This window comes from Talpa occidentalis, unplaced genomic scaffold (assembly GCF_014898055.3).
Source record: "Talpa occidentalis isolate TD23 unplaced genomic scaffold, MPIMG_talOcc4v2.1 talOcc4.2807, whole genome shotgun sequence".
Classification (NCBI taxonomy): domain Eukaryota; kingdom Metazoa; phylum Chordata; class Mammalia; order Eulipotyphla; family Talpidae; genus Talpa; species Talpa occidentalis.
Genome location: NW_023602971.1, coordinates 730 through 9302, shown reverse-complemented (window position 1 = coordinate 9302; position 8573 = coordinate 730). Strand labels below are relative to the sequence as shown.

Below are 8573 nucleotides of genomic sequence, written 5' to 3'. Positions count from 1 at the left end.
CCAGACTTAACGTTCTTTTTAACAACTAAAAGTCTCTAGATTTTTAGCTTGATTTTGGCTTTGGGCCAGATGGTTGTCCTGGGACCCGCAGGCATCTGCATGCCGAGGGAGGGGAAGGCTGCTTGAGATATGTGCAGATATCAGGTAAAAGGCATCTGGATTAGACAAACACCAGCCAATTTATTTCCAGAGCTTGTGTTTTTTCCAGCACCCTGATCTTCTTAAATTTAATGTTTAGCTTATGGCATACCTGCAGGTGGCTGCATGCTATAAAGGTGGTTCTTTATTCCCAGAAATAATTCAAGACAACAATCACATTACTTTGCTTTTCGAAGAAGCCCAGCCCTTGTTTGAAAGGGCTAACTATGGAATGGGAAACGATTCCACGATCACCAGTTGAGTCCTTGACTAAAGAAAGTGTTGGTTGACTAAGAAGCAGGAATATATATTATATATATATTATATATATATATATATATCAAATACTGTCTGAGCTAATGGTTATTAACCTTCTCTATGATGCTTGGGATTCACCTGGGGGCATTCTTTTTTTTTTAAATGCAGGTGTCCAACCCTACTCCAAATATTCTGATTCAATGGCGTAGGCATACAGGTGTTTTGAAAGTTTTGTTTTTCAGAGCAACCAAATCTAAACCCTTGGTCAAGGCTCTCTTTTCCCAGAAAGAGCCAGAAATATTTCAGAAAGACTTACAAATGATTTGTTGTTAGCTTGTCTTCAATTATTGAAACTAGAAGTATTAATTTGTACCTTATGTAAATAATTTTCTCTCATTAACAACCAAGCAAAAGCTCTAGACCTCTGTCTCCTTCACTGCAAACTCCAGACTTAGTTCTTAATGATTTCAAAGTTTCCCTCCCCCCAGTTCTGACTTTCTGGAATATTCTGATTCTTAATTTAGTCATAGTCATTGCTTCAAATTCTTAAGGAGGGTGACATCTGAGGAAGTAACTGGAAATTTGAAAGAGGGTGAAAAAGTAAATAAATAATAGTACTTGGGAGAACCAAATCTTAAAGAAAGCTGAGTCCCTCAAGGGAACTAGACCAAAGTCTCTGATACTGTACGTGCCCTGGGTCTTCCACTGCCAACTTTATCCAGTCCTAGATTATAATCCCATGTCACCATGGTCATGCAGCATGATTAAGACATAGACTATTGCAGCTCAGCCTCTCGTGACCTTGGGCAGATTACTCAACTTTGGTCTCCATTTTCTTTCTTTTTTTTTTTTAAAGATTCATTTTATTTATTTATGCATACAAGAACTGGGGTGCAAGCCAAAGATGCAGGGGGTGAGAGGATTCAGCAGAGACAGAGTGGGGAGTAGAACAGGCAGATCTACTGAAATACACTGTGGAGGGGAGCAGCCGGCGAGACAGGAGAGGTCTGTCTTTTGAGACCCTCTATTGGTCTTGCCATCTGGGTCACCTCCCTGGCCAGGGATCAAACTCTTGCTGCAGTAGCTGTGGATAGCTTCAAGGTGCTGTGCTAATCCCTTGCACCACCAGGGAGGGTCCATGTAAGGTACTTTGAACTTGACTATAACAAGCTCTCAGAAGTATTATCTGTTATTATTGTGACTTCAAGACTCCTTCCTTTGACCTAAGCTCTTTATACTACAGCTGGAACGCTGTCTTTGAGTCCTATTGTCCCATTACCTAATGAAAATTCATATCAAAGAGAAGAACAAGCATAGGTGATACTATGAAATCATGTCTGTTGCTGGAGCCCTATGAGAAAATATTTGAAGAACAAAAGTAGTTCTCTGAGGGCATTATCCAAAGCATAGTTTGTGACTTTTGCTCAGTCGAGCTAAACTGTCATCTATTTTTTTTTTTATCTTTCAAAGAATCAGCTTTTAGTTTAATCAGTTTTTCTCTCTATGCTTTTCTAGGCTCTAATTCATTAAATTACCACTCTAATATTTATTATTTCCTTTCTTCTACTTGGTTTAGGTTCAGTTTGTCATTCTTTTTCTAAGTGTCTTAAGGTGGAAGAAGATTTCTGATTTGAGATCTTTCCTCCTTCTTGTATTGTATTTACAGCTATAAATTTATCTTTAAGCAGTACTTTTTTTGGCATGTGTATTCTTTTTTTAAAATAAATTTTATTTTTATATTCCCCATACAATTGCAACCCCCTTATTTTGACCCCAATCCTTCCCTCCCCGCCCCCACCCCCCATAGAGTGTCTCTGGTTCATAGTTTTTGGTTGATTTTGATTTTCACTTTCTTACAGTTATTCATTTTCCTGGTCCCTTATTTAAGTTTTCTAGATTCCTGCTATGAGTGAGACCATCCGGTATTTTTCTTTTTCTTTCTGGCTTATTTCGCTGAGCATGATCCTTCCAGCGCCATCCATGTTGCTGCAAATTGCATGAGTTTATCTTTTTGAATGCTGAGTAATATTCCATGGTGTCTATGTACCACATCTTCTTGATCCAGTCATCTATTTTGGGCATTTGGGTTGTTTCCAAAGCTTAGCTATTGTAAACAGTGCTGCTATAAACATAGGGGTGCAGGTGCTCTTTGGAATTGATGTTTCTGTGTCCTTTGACATGTGTATTCTTTTTCATTCACCTCAAAGCATTTTTTGATTTCCCTTTTATTTTGTTTTTGACCCTCTGGTAATTTAGAAGTGTATTTTTTCATTTCCATTTACTTGTGAGTTTCCCTATTTTTTTCCTGCTATTGATTTCTCTGGAATTTGAGAACATTTTGAATTATTTCCATCCAATTACACTTATTGAGGTTTGTTTTGTGACTGTATTAGTTTGTTTTGTAGCTGCCATAACAAAATAACGTAGACTCGATAGCTTAAACAGAAATTTATTACTATTTTCCATAGTTCTGGAGACTGGGAAGGAGACCTCTTTTTGAAAGCCCTCTTCTGGCCTTGCAGAAGATTCTTTTCATTGTGTCCTAATGGGAGAGAGAGAGAGAGAGAGAGAGAGAGAGCCCATGTGCGAGAGAGAGCTAGAGGGAGGGAGACAGAGAGACAGAGAGACAGAGAGGGAGGACTCACAAACTCCCTAATGCTTCCTTATAAGGACTCTAATCCTATTAGATCTGAGTGTCAACTTTATGACTTCATTTAACCTTATTTATGTCTTTACAGTCACATTAAGGATTAGGACTTTTACATATGAATTTGGGGAGGCCCACTTCAAGTGATAGCAGTGACCTAGTATATGTTACACCCTGGAGAATGTTTCATGATATATATTATCTTGTTGGGTGGACTGTTGTCTGTTTGGTCTACTTGGTTTATGGTATTTTCAGGTCTTCTATTTCCTTGTGCTCTTTTGTGGAATATTGAAATCTATAGTACTTTTTTTTTTTTAAAAAATTAAGTTAACATTGCTTTACAATACTATATACATAGTGAACTTTTGAAAACTTCTTAGACTGAAGCATACAGCAGTTCAACTTCTAACAATTGTTTACATCTTTACATCTATGAAACACACTTGTAATCACAACGTGAGATAAACAACAGTATTGCCGTGTTACTTTTAAAAAGTGAACAAATCAGGGCATGGAGCAATTAACTATTGTACCAATGAGTGAATGACTAAGCAGAGACATTGCCTTCCTTATAGAAAGGGGGCCTCCCCCGTGGCCCAAGGGGTTAAGCACAGCACTATAAAACTATTAGCAGCCGCTGCTACAGCATGAGTTCGATCCCTGACCAGGGAGCATGGCGCAGCAGACCTCTCCTGCCTCGCCTGCTGCTCCCCTCAGCAGTATATTTCAGTAGATCCACCTGTTCTACTCCCCATTCTATCTCTGGTGAATCCTCTCACTCCCTGTACCTCTGGCCTACACCCCAGTTCTTGTATGCATAAATAAATAAATCTTAAAAAACAAAGCAGCATGTGTAAGAAAAAGAAAGCACACTAGATGATTGTTACTTTAAATTTCTCTTAATCCAGGGGTCACAATCAGGTTTAATCATTCTTGGAATTCTCATACATGGACAGGGTGTAGTTGTAAACTCATTATTTACACAACTTTCTCCTCTCCCTCTTGCCTGAGAAGGATTTTTTTCTGGAACCATTAGAGAACCTCCCCTCCCTTTGCTTGCTGAAAGCCAGCAAGCATGCCTACTGACTTCTCAGGATATGAATTAGTGTGTCATGCTGGCCATTAGTAAGGTGGATTATTTGTATAGAGCTTCTTGCTTCTTTGTTTCCTGCCTTCCCTCATTCTCACCTCGCTGTCAGCCTAGTAGACACTCAATCAATATTTATTGATTTGGTTTTGTAATGAGACCAGGTTGAATCGTACCTTAGTTAATGAATTTGTGACTTCAGTGAGTGGTGGGGGTGACAGGTTCCCGGACAGACTCATGTGTTCTCTCTCCAGAAAAGAATGAAAGATGGAGAGACTGGGAATAAAAAGCAGGGTCACAGCAAGAGTAGGACAGTGGATTTTAGTTCTGTTGCTGAGGCTCATCTCTTATTAGGGGAGCTGCAACCTTTGTCTCCTTGACTAATGTGTTACATGTTAGTCAATAGCTGTTAGTTCAATGTAACAGACTCTAGCCTTTATTATTTCTATCTTAATATTTTTCTCTGTGAAATACTTCATTCCTTTGTTCACTTGCTTTCATACATGCTCTGATTGAAGAAATGCTTGTAGAGTATTTGTACAGCCACCAAGTAGATCCGGGTTGGGGGGAGTTGTGGGTGGGAGATGAAGAGATAAATAATGTGATACAACTGCAGCCCTTGAGCCCAACTTGTTGGGTGGAGGGAGACAGTAGGAGAAAGACATCCACATAGAAAATGAATACTGGCAGGAATAGATTGATAACTCTTAGGGTATATTGCCTATCTAGATGGGTCTTGCTTCAGGATCATGGGAAACTGAGGCAATGCCAAAAGGAAGATGGAAGGTAACGGGAGGAGTATTGAATGGGTGGGACATTTCAGTGGAATTATCATGAGCATTTGTAATGATATTTAAGGAGATCATAGATTATCTCTTATTTTCCCCCTGAGCACATGAGAAATGAATGCATGTGATGACTGTGTGTCCAGGCATTTGGGGTTGAACAAAGATCCATCACAAAGGTGTCTGTGCTATAATGACTGTTAAATAGACCTCTAATGTTCTCTAAGATTGGTTGCCCCTCAAAACAGTTGTTTCTCAGAGATCATCAGAACTCAAGCCAGCCGTGGGAGGGGACTCATGGGTTTGCTAAGACCATGCCCCTAAAAAGGTCTTAAAACAGCCTGACCTGTAGGTAAACACATAGCATTGCCTTAACTCTGCTCAGCACCATGCCAGCAATCACAAAGAGCCTGCAAGTCAAACCATGCAAACGCTTGACAGAGCATGCAAACAAAACCAGGACTAAAGAAGAAAATTAAATAAATCCCAAATTAGTTTGAATAGTCTCACTGCTGTGCATATGAGCGGGTCACAGCACTCACTCTTGTGCTATTGGTTGACAGGACTTTGATAACATTCACTTCACCTCTCTTCCCATTGGGCCAGAAATGGGGAGAAATCCCATCTAGATCAATGTACACAACCAAAAGAGATGCAATAGATATAACTGGGAATCTTGACAATGGCAGTGAAACTAAGAACAGAACAACTAAATTGATCATTTCCAATCTACAAATTGGATGTTGTGCTTGGTCTTGGTGGTAACAATGGCAGCATCAACATCTTTGTGCACCATGTGCCCGTGGTACAACAGGCAAGTCATGTTTTACCATGGTGAGGGGCACATTTCATTGTCTGGTTGGCTGTCTCAAGCACACATTGGTGATATGTTCATGGTAGGCATTTGCAGAAGATGTGACAGGGGGATATGCAACCAGGGGGAAGTGGTTGTAGGGGGAGGGTACCAGATTAGTCTGGAATTCTGTCATATCAACATCAGTTTTCCATCAAATCTGAGGAAATTATTGATGGAGAACACAGTCTGGCTAATAAGGGAGTTATAATAAATGTAGGTTGGGTGTTCAGTATCAAGATTTCTATAACAGATGTCATAGATGGCTTCATTATCTACAGTGAAGGCACAGTGTGCTCTAGGGCATGTAGACTTGGGGCAGAGTTGTAGGGCTCACTTACAACTGTGGAAACCTGGGGCCTGGGTAAATGGGGAACTTCAACATGGACTTTGTGTCATCATTAACAGAGACCATCCATCAGCAGGGAGGTGACTCTGGAAGCGGTTCCACCACCAAAGTTGTAGAAAACCAAAAAGCCCTGAAGACAGGTGCATTGGTCAGCCAGCTTGCAAATTCTGTCCAAGGCAAGGTCAATGACCTCCTGACCAATAATGTTGTGCCTACAAGCATAGTGATTGGCAGCATCTTCCTTAGCTGTGACGAGCTGCTCAGGGTAGAAGAATGGTAGGTGCCAGTGCAAATTTCATCCATGTCTGTGGATTGCAGGTCTACAAATACTGCCCTGGGAGCATGCTTTCCTGTGTTTGTCTCCAGAAAAAGGTGTTGAAGGAATCATCCCCTACCCCTTGGTCTTGTCATTATGCATCAGACTATCTCGATGGATCCCGGGTCCCAGGTAGCAGAGCTCCCAGTAGGCATTGCTGATCTGCATGCCAGCCTGACTGACACATGCATGTGTAACAGGGACTTGTTGGGCTCTGAGAAGCTGGAGGATGGGAGAGAGTGACCAGTATCTCCCACAGACAGACCAAGGAGACAGGGGAAGAAGAAGTGCTTAAGTTTTGATCTGAGTTTTTTGTGTTTCTAAAGCTTTTCTGTTGGATGTGTGTTTTTAATATTGCCTGCCACCACAAATCCCTGATGGAAGTAGGCACATCATCAAGCACAATTAAATAAAAAGGCTACAGAACACACACAGAGATGATGGAAATCGGCTCCAACCTCTGTCTGGTTATAACTGCTTTGGGCTGGGGACTGGGGGCGTTGTTTTCATGGCTGCCAGACAGAAGGCTGTTTGAACTTGGCTGGTTATGAGAGCCAACGGAGTGAACTTGAAGAGAAAGATAAACATACAACTACTGTTCAAAGCTTCAGGTGTTATGATTGCTAATTGAGAAAGGCTCTAAATGATACCTGCGGGTATATAGGAATTTCACTCCCGGGGATTACTGGCTCAGGAAACTCTGGGACTGTATCCCTTCAGATTCCCCCTTAAAGAAAATTAAAAAAAAAAAATCATCATGTCTGAGTCAATAAGGAGCAGGCATACCTCAGAGTAACGCAGGGCAGCTAAACACCTTTACCTCTGAACATATCTGGTGGACTCGTCACACATACACAGTCTCACACACAAACACAGGTACATTGACACAAACACAGTCCCAGACACACTCTCAGACATATCACAAACGACACAGACTTCACACTCGCCGTCACACACACATGATATCAGACAGGCACACACGAACACACACTGCCTTACATGTGCTTGTCTCCAACACACCCATGTGCAAAAAACAGCACACACCCATCCACGCACTCATACGTTCTCAGGCACACGTGCTTTCTCTCACACACATACATTCCTACACAGTCTCTCTCATAGTTTCTCCCTCCCTCTCGCTCTCTCACCTGCACAACAAACTGGCAAACCTGCCGCAGCTGTACTAACCTGCCCAGTTGCCTTTATGGGCCTGGCCCCCGTCAGCCTTTTCCCATGCTCAGACTCCTTCTAGCTGCCCTGTTGTTATCTTCACCTTTCCCTCAGAGCCTGGCCGCAGTCTCTGACTCCCACTAATGTGTATAAGAGGCTCAAGGCTACTGAAAGAAGGAGCAAGTGTGCAGAATGAGTGGTAATTGGGATGAAGGAGAGACTTCCCTTAGCCGCTCCCCTCAGAAGCACCACCCAGCATCTTGACCCTTTCCTGGCTCTTCCCCTTCCACAGTTGGCTTGGTGCGGTGGGCCGTGCTTTAGAAGACATCCTGCCTGAGGTAATTACAGTTCTGGGGGCCTCCCTGGTGGCGCAAGGGGTTAAGCACAGCACTGTGAAGATATCTGCACCCTCTGCAACAGGTGTTCAATCCTTGGCCGGCCAGAGAGCAGCCCACATGGCACAGCAGACCTCTCCTGTCTTGCTCACTGCTCCCCTCAGCTGTGTATCTCAGTAGATCGCCTATTCTGTTCCCCACTCTGTCTCTGGTGAATCCTCTCACCCCCTGCACCTCTGGCCTACACCCCAGTTCTTGTATGCATGAATAAATAAATCTTAAAAAACAAGTTACAGTTCTGGGCTCTTGTGTGAGCCCCTAATCCTCTCTGGGTCTCAATTTCTTCAGTTGTAAAATGGGGTTAATATGTCCTGGAGTTGTGGAGTAGATCAAATCCCAGGCTTGATTTGAACATGCTATCTCAACGGGGCTTGCTATCAGTGATTCTTCTGACTGATAAGTTGTAAAATGCCTCTCCTACTCACTCCTTTCCTGCCAAATGAGTCAGCTTTATGTCAACATTGTTGCAAAAAAATAAAAAGAGGCGCCAATATACTACAAAGATTGCCATCATAGGAAAAGCACTTTCTGGCTACTTCTAATAAATGAATTCCTGAGGAGAAAGTGCTTTTTAA

The 8573-nt window shown here is 42.1% G+C and overlaps 1 pseudogene; it reads right to left on the bottom strand.

The window, feature by feature from the left end:
- Positions 1 to 5633: 5633 nt before the first annotated feature.
- On the bottom strand, positions 5634 to 6655 carry LOC119254065 (tubulin alpha chain-like; annotated as a pseudogene).
- Positions 6656 to 8573: the final 1918 nt, after the last annotated feature.